This window comes from Schistocerca piceifrons, chromosome 8 (genome assembly GCF_021461385.2).
Source record: "Schistocerca piceifrons isolate TAMUIC-IGC-003096 chromosome 8, iqSchPice1.1, whole genome shotgun sequence".
Classification (NCBI taxonomy): Eukaryota; Metazoa; Arthropoda; class Insecta; order Orthoptera; family Acrididae; genus Schistocerca; species Schistocerca piceifrons.
In genome coordinates this window covers 474,020,728-474,032,434 of record NC_060145.1, presented here as the reverse complement: position 1 = coordinate 474,032,434, position 11,707 = coordinate 474,020,728, and the positions used below count along the sequence as shown (strand labels likewise).

General features: G+C 40.0%; 1 non-coding gene across 1 annotated transcript; it reads right to left on the bottom strand.

Moving 5' to 3' along the window:
• Positions 1-3,389: 3,389 nt before the first annotated feature.
• Positions 3,390-3,464, bottom strand: Trnas-cga. Its single transcript has one exon. It is a non-coding gene; the product is annotated as a tRNA-Ser (tRNA).
• Positions 3,465-11,707: the final 8,243 nt, after the last annotated feature.

Here is an 11,707-nt window from a genome sequence, read left to right as displayed (position 1 = left end):
CAGTCCAATGGAGACATGAGGGACTACACCATGTATACATACTAAAACACAAGGATATAAACATTCAAATACACGTGCTTACTCTCCACAAGTGTTAATTGCAGATCGTTGCTGGTTGTTGTTGCATTAGGGCATGTTAAAGGTGTAAAAGGTAAACATAAATTAATAAATGTTATTGTTTCTACAGAGTCATATAAAAAGTCTACACATTATGAAAAGATCACAAATACACGACTATATTACTAAGAGTAATTCACAGTTAGATGGGAACAGCATAATTTATAAATAATCAACAGTACTGTATGACTGCTAGTGGATTGAGAATGTCGATTGAAATTACAAGTTTAATGTTACGAGCCACAATACATTATCTTTCCACGACGTGTTTCACATGTTTATATCTCCACTATCAGCTCGACTAATGTCAGTTGAAGAGACATGTATAGCTTGGGAGAAGATCGTCTACTCTAGGGCTCTTATTTCGAATTAGGTCTTTCAGTGCCCTGTCAAATTCTTCTCGCAGTATCGTATCTCCTGGTTCATCTTCACTTACGTACCATTTCTATAAAAAGGCCTTCAGTTTCGTTCCACTGCCTGCTCATTTACTCCTTTCACATTTCATCTTTCCCTTCTTCGCTTAGTAATGTTTTCCATCTATGCTCTTGATGTTCGTACAGTACAGTTTCTGCAGTATTGCTTTCCGTCTATGCTCTTGATATTGCTACAGTTGCTTTTTTTTCCTCCAAATGTATCTGTACTTTTCCCGTAGATGGTATCTACCTTTTCCCTAGTTGTATATGCTTCTGTATCTTTACATTTGTCCTCCACCCATACCTCCTTAGCCATTTTGCGCTTCCTGTCCGCCTCACTTTTTAGACGTTTGTATTCCCTTTGGCCTGCTTCATTTGCTGCAGCTTTTTTTTCCCCCCCTTTCATCAGTTAAATTCAGAATATCCTGTGACATCCGAGAATTTCTACTACGCCTTGTCGTTTAGATCGTGATCTGCCGTCACTGTTTCATTCCTCAAAGCTATATGGCACAGGAAATAAGAAAAAAATTAAACAAAACAGCTAACGACAACTTCAACATCGCTGATTAGTTAACGCTTACGACTAACTAAGAAAACATATCTTATTGCATATCTACTTTTCGAATCGCAATTATCACTCGAGAAACACCTATGGTTTCCGCGCGTGTGTTGCCTGCCATAAAAACAACACACAGCTTTCTTCATGTAGTGGTGGTTAGCACTTCGTCAGTGTTACCCTTTGCATTTATCTACGTCTCCTTGCGTGTCTCGGCTTCTCTTTTTCTACGCAGCAACATTCAAAGTAAGTGATACATCGTAAATCATTTGCCTTCTTAATCTTGATAAACTAATGACCTCTTGACTTGTTTATTGTTTTCTCGTACTTTCGTCTTTCCACTGTCCCTGAAATCACGGAAGTGGGAAAAATCGTGAAATCCTCTCGCAGTGTTAGGGTGACGGCGCTTTAATTAACTAGCTCGCAGGTCGTGAGCTCCACTATACTTAAGGAGTTGTACTTCATAAATGACACAGCGTCACGTAATTACGAGTTGAATGTATGCAGACAACACAGTATTTTGTACTTAGCCGACGTGTCAGAAGCCAGACTGATTCTCAATGTAATTTTTTTTCACGTGTGGTAATGAATGGGGCCGTGAATTAAATGCGGGTGAACGCGAAACGCCTCACACATTGCCCGGTCGCTTTCGTAATATATATGCAGCTTTACGCATGTAAATGATGAGTCCACAAGTTCTGGAAATTAATGACTGACATCGCCTGAGGTGAGATAATTACGAATAACCGTTTGCGTAATTTAATAATTAGGGCGACAGCTAATAGTGAACGTACGTCTCCTACTTTCATTACACCCAACAAGGGAGCATTTACGTGACTATTTGTCTGCCTCCGTTGTTCGTGATTTATTGCGCAATGTTCGTGGAGCAAACAGTGATGGAACAAATTGTCTGTTCACCACATGCACCTGACAGATAAGAGTCCCAGGCACTCCCCGAAGGAAAAGTTGCCAATTTTTTGTGATTCTTTCATCAGTCTGCAAAAACGGAAATTTTGTACGATCACTTTGTTGTCTCCCTCTCTGTCTGGCAGTCATTTCGGCTGTTCAAACCCCTTTTTCTCAGCAACGGTACGCGTATCACATTGAAATTTATGTCACGTATTAAATTTTACGGTCCCTTGGCGCAGTAAAACAGTGAAGCTTCTAAGTCAATGCATTCGAAAAATAAGACTATTTATTCACATATATTGCTGCTCAAAAACTCACTGGTCAAAACCTAGTGCGTGCTCCCCGCTGTCCTAAAATCACGAAATTTGCAAAAAAAAGGAGGTTTCACAGTACAAGTAAAGCAAAAATTTAAAAACACTAATTTACAATTATACCACACATGAAAAATATTTTTTGTCATTTTTTTATCCATCGGTCTGTCTGTTCGTCTGCTGTGACCGTTTTTCTCTGGAACAGTTTGGTGTATCAAGCTCACATTTATGTCACAGACTTAAGTCTATGGTCCCTTTGCGGAGTAAAAATTGTAAGCGTCTAAGTCAAAGTAATTGAAAGATACCCCAATCATGTTGCATAATTTGATACTCGAAAACTCAATGGAAACCTATAGGATACTTCCCGTTAATGTAGAATCATGACCTTTGGCAAGAAGCAAGGTTTTACAGTATAAGTAACGGGAAAAACTTCGAAAATTATTAATTTGTAATTAAATCACGCAAAAAATATCTCTTTTGTCATTTTTTATCCGTCTGCCTTTTAAGAATCCTTTATCTCTGGGACAGATAGGCGTATTATGTTCAAATTTATGTCACATAAGGAAGTCTGTTATCCCTTGGCGATGCAAAAGAAATAAGCTTCTAAGTTAATGCAATCAAAAGATTCGGTCATCTATGACACATATTTCGAAACTTGCAGGCTCACCCATCAAAATCTGTAATGTACTTCCGTCGATCTAGAGTCATGAAATTCGTCAAGACGCAAGGTTCCACAGTAAAAGTAACATAAAAAATGTGAAACTTATTGAATTGTAATTATATCAAATAAGTAATATGTTTCCCCATTTGAACATACATAGCGTTCGTTATTCGTCGAAAGCATAATAGAGGAACATTATTGCATACAAACGTGAAATGTAAGTTACAGTCACGTTTTAGTAAATAAAAAAAGAATGTTTTATTAAATATTCTCTCTCTACAAAAAAATAATTGAGGTTCTCTGGTCGCTTCTTTTTGTATTTCTGGACTAGTCTGTCGAACTACTATAAAGATCCAGAATGAGATTTTCACTCTGCAGCGGAGTGTGCGCTGATATGAAACTTCCTGGCAGATTAAAACTGTGTGCCCGACCGAGACTCGAACTCGGGACCTTTGCCTTTCGCGGGCAAATGCTCTACCAACTGAGCTACCGAAGCACGACTCACGCTCGGTACTCACAGCTTTACTTCTGCCAGTACCTCGTCTCCTACCTTCCAAACTTTACAGAAGCTCTCCTGCGAACCGCGCAGAACTAGCACTCCTGAAAGAAAGGATATTGCGGAGACATGGCTTAGCCACAGCCTGGGGGATGTTTCCAGAATGAGATTTTCACTCTGCAGCGGAGTGTGCGCTGATATGAAACTTCCTGGCAGATTAAAACTGTGTGCCCGACCGAGACTCGAACTCGGGACCTCTCCTGCAGGAGAGCTTCTGTAAAGTTTGGAAGGTAGGAGACGAGGTACTGGCAGAAGTAAAGCTGTGAGTACCGGGCGTGAGTCGTGCTTCGGTAGCTCAGTTGGTAGAGCACTTGCCCGCGAAAGGCAAAGGTCCCGAGTTCGAGTCTCGGTCGGGCACACAGTTTTAATCTGCCAGGAAGTTTCATACTATAAAGATATTGATACGGTCTTGGAATCCGCACGATCAGTATCTTGCCATATATCTATAACAGGCAAAAATCACTGAGATTCTCGATTCCCTGGATGGATGACATAATTAAGTTTGTATGGAACCCTCAGTTCTGCTCGCACTTGGTCGGTTTTGAAGTGTCAAATGGTAGACAGATTCTCACACCTATAAGAAGAGGAGAGAAACCAGTGGTCCTTTGCGTGACTATAGAACCCCATCGGTATTTACACGAACGTCTCGAGGTAACTACATGAACTTTATTTTAAAAACTTAAATTCAAGTTTGTTTCTACATTTAGGGTGTTAGGCACAGAGGAATAAGAGAAGCAATAATCAGCTTAAGAATACTGTGTGAAAAAAGGTCATAACTGAATCACTGACTGGAAAGAGGAATAAAGTCCAATCACCATTGTTTAGAGAAAACTAAAAAAACTTGGCAACACTTACAATATTGTTCCTACAGTTTTGTGATCTATTAAAAATATGTGGAACTAGGTTATCTGTACACAGTGATGAGTCGTTCCAGCGCATTCGATATATATTTTTGAAGCTATCCTCTTTGTAAGTTGGTGGACATTCGTCCCTTTTCCGATAAATGATCCTCTCGTGGGGAGTTTGCAAAGAATGTCACTGTAACATAGGTTTACACAGCTACTTACTTTTATTTAAGTTACTAAGCATTTGAAAATATTGATATTTATTTAGTAAAACATCTTAAGAACAACAACGTACAGCGATACAATATAAAAAAATTAATTAACAATATTCTTTAACACTTTTTCATCTTCTTCATCAGATTGTATTATGGTGTCTTTTTGGAAGTCCTAATCTTCTCCATCAGACTGGAAATCATTGTTTCCTATGGACCACTGAAGAATGTTGTTAAAAAACTCTTGATACTCTGGCGGAATGTACTTCATATTTATAGGAATCGTCTTGTTGTATGCCATAGTTCTGGAATAATCAGGTACTTTATTTCCTTTAAAAAGCCCGTATGTATTGCGAAGCAGTCCATCTATCCATTCCGAACAAACGACATACCCTGGATTCTGATGCTTATAGGCCAAATGCCGAAATTTAGCAACCGAAAATCTTGCCTTTGCTTGACAATTTACGGCATTACGATTTTTAAAGTGGTGTGGCCACCTTACCTTGAAGTCAATAATACCTTTATGTTCAATAATCTTGACGTGAAAAGAATTCAGTATTTTTCTTGAATTAACTATCATTTCAACGTACTGTTTGACAGAGTGGATTGTATCTTGTTGCTGTATGACTCTCTCGATTACAGCAAAAGCCCTATCACATGGGAAGGAAGAGTGACCTCGAACAGGGAAATAATGTTCAGTTATTTGCAATTTCTCACTCATTGTGAAGTACATCAGATACCGCAAAACAGCGTTGTTTTTATTTTGCCCTCCACAAGAATCACTGAACCCTTGTTACTGAGAAATGTACACACTTCATTGAGACCTCGATTGCCTTGTCCATAATGGTAGCAGTAAAACTGAGCTGTGTTGTCTTTCAGGTTATGGATTACAAATACAAAAAGGCCGCAGTTTTCGTAAGTAGAACATTTCCTGTACTGGAAGACAAGGAAAGGGAACATTTTGCATATAATCAAACATCGGGCCGACTACATGACTCCTTTCGGCATCTCTTGTTGTTTTTATGAAAACCATCAACTCTACGACAGCGACTCGTTTTGCAACTTCATTCAGGAGCGAAGATTTAATTTTGGGTGGAAACTCTTCACAGGCAGAACATACACCTACTTGTGGGCGATCGAATCTATAATGTAAATTTTCGTTAACGTATTTAAGATAATATTCATACTTCACTGTCAATTGAGAGTTATTATCACAAAACAAGTCGCGCATATTTTTCACATTTAAGTTGGAATCCCAATATACAATACTTCTGGCACTTCAGAGTGACTGGTGGGTTGGGAAGGATTGAATATGAGCATAAGTCTTATCAACGACATCAGATCCAATTGTATGTCCCCTGAAAACTTCCTGGCAGCGCACACTCCGCTGCAGAGTGAAAATCTCATTCTGTATGTCCCCTGTTAATACGCATTCTTCTACTGTCATCTGGAGACTGCCCATTATCAAGGGGCGATACTAAGCGTACAACAGCATTATCACTCGCCCCATGCAAACTGCAAAATGCTTTGCGCTATACTTGTATCCTTTCGGTCTGTTTCATAACAAATAATCTGTCTGTACCTTTCTTCACAAATGTAGGACTTTCTTTTCTGCTCCTTCTCCTTTGTAGAGGTGAATGCTCTATCAGTCCCACAAAATACAGATCTTCCTTTCTCTTAGTTTTACCATCCTAAATCTTCTAATTCTTTCCATTTGATCCTCATCTGTGAAATGTTCAAAACACATTTTGGAACATCTGCAGTAAAACAGAATATTGGATTGGTTGATTTGACGGAAAAGACGAAACAGCGAGGTCATTGGTCTCATCGGATTAGGGAAGGAAGTCGGCGTGCCCTTCAAAGGAACCTTACCGGCATTTGCCTGAAGTGATTTAGACAAATCGCGGAAAACGTAAATCAGGATGGCGGTACGCTGGATTGAACCGTCGTCCTCCCGAATGCGAGTCCAGTGCGCTAACGACTGCGCCACCTCGCTCGGTCAGAATGTTGGAGCGTGATACAATACACTTCACTCAAGTATTTAGCAGTAAAATGAAGAACAAATATCACATGAAAATATTTATATCAAACTTACTCGCGTAGTGGACCAGACCGTTTTGCTGACACAACTGATCCTTTAGAGGTTATGTATTCCTGTCCAAGTGATATAGCTCTCTTGTGTATTTCTTTAACATATTCATCTAGATTTCTTATAACTTTTCTTCTCCAGAATACTCTTTTAATTTTGGAGTCACTTTCACTCATTATGCTACGAGTTTACAAACAGAAACTTACGTAAACACACTGACAATAAAATGTGGGACAGTAAAACTGAAACAATGTGTTTAAATGCGACTGTTGTAACATTCTTTCCATGACATCTGGTGATGGTGCTTACACTAGTGAATGGAAAACAAAAGAATGTCCGGACATTCTTCTCTATTCCACTAATTACAAATTTTAAAAGTCTGTACTTTCCGTATTATAACTGTTCGATGAGTGGACAGTTCCAAAATTAAATGTATATCTCAGCGTATTTTCGAAAAAATGGACTTTCTTCCTTTTTCCATTAAGTGGTTCAATTAATAACCGAATGTCTGTGGGTTGTATTGATTTAGAAAAGGCTTTCGACAATGGAGACTATTGTAAAGTGATGTAAATATTAACGAGCATCAAGTTGGATTACCGGTACAGAAAACAACCTAGCAGCGTCACAGGAAACAGGAAGTCGGCCGGTCAAAGTAAAAGACAGTGACGGAAAATTTCAGAGAGTGATTCGGCTGGGATACAGCCTTTCCCCATTACTGCTTAATATAAACAATAAGAATGCAACACACCCATCTCAAAATATATACATTGAAGGAATAGCTATGCCTGGGAAAAAATAGCACAAGCTTAAGATTTTCAGATGATACAGCACTGTTAGCCAAATCTCAAAACTCCAACAGGCCATAGGTAAACTAGCATTTTAGCAAGATATGATAGGAAAATGAACAAGGAAGAAACAGAAATGTTAGTATGTGGTAAATTTCCAACAGCAGCAAACCAGCCCTCTGGGTGAAGAGAATCCGAAGCATTTCGCTAGCTTTAAGGACCTGTTTAGTAGAATAGAGAGACGTACATCATTCCAGGACATTAAATGGAGAATTGCGTATGCTAAAACAGCTTTCAACAACAGCAATAAGCTACTAACATCGAAAAATATTCGTGTAACTACCAGGAAACAGTATGTACAAATTGTCCTACATGGCTCGGAGACATGGACAGAAAGGAACCAGAACGGTAAAGATTACAGCCTTTCGAGGCATGGTAATGGAGAAAAATCCTAAAGTTTTCACTGACAAAGTCTGCAACAACATAAGGGAGAAAAAATCGTTGTGGCAGACTGTCAGGGAACGGAGGGACCGGTGGGTTGAACTCCTACACAGACATTGCCTCTTCATTGTGAAATTGATAGAGGGATGAATAACTCGGAAAAATACACGAGAAAGACCGAGACATCGGTACGTCAGGCAAATAAATGAAGTCCTGGAACTGACAACGAACTCTCAAACTAAGAGACTTGCGGAAGATAAGGGCAAATGAAGATCGAGATTTGCCACCGGTGTACTGCCTTAGAACAAAAGTACAAGGTGTACGAGTGACGTAGCTAAACAAAGCTGAAGTACGAGTAAACAAGTATCTTCCCGGCATAGGGTCTGAACGGCTGACAGAAACTACGTGAGTGCCGTTTTTGTAAGGGTTTAGGATGAACACCACCCTAAAAACCAGTCTTCGCAGTAATGTATCTGCCAGTACGTACCATGACATCGCCCTGGAGAGTGTCTCTCAGTTTCGCTACTACTCACATACCTTAATTAAAACAAGTAAACTTCGATTATCAGACTGTCACTAAAATTCTCCTACAGTTCATCTTTCTCGTTACCAGATGTCGAATCAATAATAATATATCGATTGTAACATATGATAACACTGTAATGTCTCAAAAGACAGAATTCGATATGTTAATACGTTACGACGTTACGAAACACGCCTGATTTGTTTCGTACCTACTTTCCACTCGGAGATAACGATATCTCGCAAATCGAAATGTCAGCCCACGAAGTGGCGCTGTGCCAGACAGAACTTCTGAGCCGGCGGTCAGAAAGTTCTGATAAAAAAATTTCGTAGTGGGACGTGCCAAGTTGTTGAAATTTCGTAGTGGAACTAGTCGAATTGTTGACGCTAAGATACCATGAACCGATATACTACTAGCGATTCCCAACAAGTGAAAAAAGGCTTCGGGTTGCAGATTTGTGACACAATTGCCTGAGGTTACTTCTGCTGACAAAATTACAAAAAGCAATATAAAACTTCGGGCTTAAGTCCGATTGTGAGATGAAGAGGTTGGGACGGAAGAGGAAACCGGGGTAGGTTCCATCAAAGAAGACTGATGGTCCAAAAAAGTGGTATGTTGAATTATTCGTAATCGGCTGGGAAATAGGTAATGCCACGTCTCTATTGGGTTGTTTCGTTACAATGGCAAGCGTTAAAAAGCGGTATATGAGGTGTAACGTAACTAATGTCACTAACTGGCGGTGTTAAATGTACGGGGTGGTTATATTTAAAGTGCAGGTACTCACAGAGGTCCAGCGTGCTCTGTAATTATCGTGTGGCAGGGGAACCAGGTGTTACCCTAGTGCGTTAATGCGGATCCGATAAACGCTGGAAAAAATTAGTTCTAATTTAGTCTCAACGTGCAAATATGGTACTGTGAATGCAAGAAAGACGTTTGAAGCGTTTCCACATATAATGGATTAGAACCCGGACGTGGGCAGGAAAGGTCGATCCAGTGAGAAAGATGTGATGTTGGTTTTATTATTAACAGCCGCTTCTATACTTTGTTCAGTATGAGCACCGGAGACGCCGACGAGACGCTGTACAGAGCCAGATTTTCACCTGGTGGCCAAAATTGGAACTAATTTTTTTCCAACGTAACTCGGTTCCGAATTAATGCATTAACACACCCACCAACTTTCGCTGGCACACACATTACTTAGAGCCCACACCGGACCTTCGTGAGTAGGGGACTTTAATTCTGAGCATCGAGTACGATAACCGAAGCAGAAATGTTCCAGTAAAGGTGGGGCCTCAAAAATTTCCTTTTGAGAGATAACAGAGGGCAACACTGACTTCATTTTCAAATATTACCACACTTGATGCAAATGGATTTGGATTTGGTGGAACTTGTAGATTAAGGCCCCAAGTAATGGGGATCAAATTGGACCTGAAATCCGTAGTTGAGGAATATGATTTCGCTGTGGATGTAAAGTCATATACAGGATGTTTCCTTAAGAGTGTGCAAAAATTTAACAAGGCATAGGGAATGCTCCACTGAACAATTTGAGGTATCGAACTTAGGGTCGGAGAAGTCAGCTTAAGGAGATAATAGGAATAAAATAATTACTGAGTACTTCTTTAATTACATTAGTTACGATTAACTGCAAATACAATAATTGACACAATGAATGTACCATCTGGACTGTGTCTTACAAAATGTGCTGAAACTGACGGCCATCAATTTCAATTCAAGCGTGACGTCGGCCAACAAGATTCTGACGTACCCTAACAAATATCCCTGCTGTATTTCGAACCACATCACAGGGAGCTACAATTCTGGCAACTACTTCCATCGCCGTATTCACTGGGGTATCGTACACAAGTGACTTTAGATAACCCTATAGGAGATTCAGGGCAAGTGATCTCGATGGCCATGGAATAGGACCTCCCCTTCCAGTCCAACGACCATGAAATTCCTCACTGAGATGTTGTATCGACATCCTCTCATGAACAGCCAACGGTGTGTTCTCCAACAATTCAGGTAGAACTCTTCGCACGAACCTAAGGACAGGTGACCATTCAGACTTTCTTGTAATCAGGCTCGTCCTCCTTGTTTTTTTGCAGGAAGTAAAGAACATACATGTAAATAAGGAGCACAGCACATGTAAACTTGGACGCATATTAGTCGTAAATTGGAAAACAATAATGCTAGACAAGGCTGTAGACAAGTTTGCTTCCATATCTCTTTAAGCTGGCTTCTGCGACCCCAGGTTCCCTACCTCAAATTGTTCATTGGAGCATTCTCTCAGTGTCCTGTTATATTTTTGCACGCTCTTACCGTAACACCGTGTACATCGCTTCAGTATGGCCGAAGATGGGTAGGTCGAATAAGGTCCCTACCTTGACATGATCATCTGATCTCAATACTCTGGATTTTTTTGTCTGGAGCATCTAAGAAACGAAGTGTGCAGGACTTCCGTTGCTACAGTTGAAGAACTGCAGCAGCAGTTTGTACAACCTAGTCAGCATTTACGAGAAGATCTGATTGTGTTTGGAAGAATTCGTGACACTCTGCAGAGGCGAGTGCAGTGTTGCATCCAAAGTTGGGGACTGCCGAGATGACGCAGTACTGCCCACCTTCTTGTTGTAGAGCGTGGTTTAAATTCGAGGCTCACTACATGGGGACTACCAAGTTCACATTTCCAGCGCATTTTCAATAAGCAGAACAGTATCTGTTAGTGACGTCTATGCCGGCTCGTAGCCAAATGGCTTGTCTGCGGATCGATGTTTAATGAAACACGTTAGTTTCTGTTCTTGTATAATTTCACCCGTGTCAATTTCGCTATTAATTATGATAAAATCTGCATAAAAAGTTACTTATCATTCAAATGGATTTATTCTAGCTTCAAGTGAAAAAACAACGTATACTTCCTTTCGTTATTCAGTGATAAAGCCACATTAAAATAAACTCAAAGTAAACCATTAATCTCTCGACAAAAGAACGACGGCGAAAAAATAAGTATGCCCACATTTGGCTGAGCATTTTGAAATCTAAGTGGCGATGTTCATGGCAGCTTTATTTGCGAACAATAAACGTTATGCATATCTCAACGGTACGTCTGTTCACAAGAATGCCAATATACGGCCGAGTTTGATTGCGCTAAGAGTAATGGTAACGCTTCATGTGTAATAATTCACCCATTTACTCCTATCAGAAAAAAGTTGTAGAAATGTTGAGCGTGAACGTCTGACTCATTCAGCGTGTCATTGCTAGGCGCCTCCAGTCGGAGTCTATTCATCACTTCTGG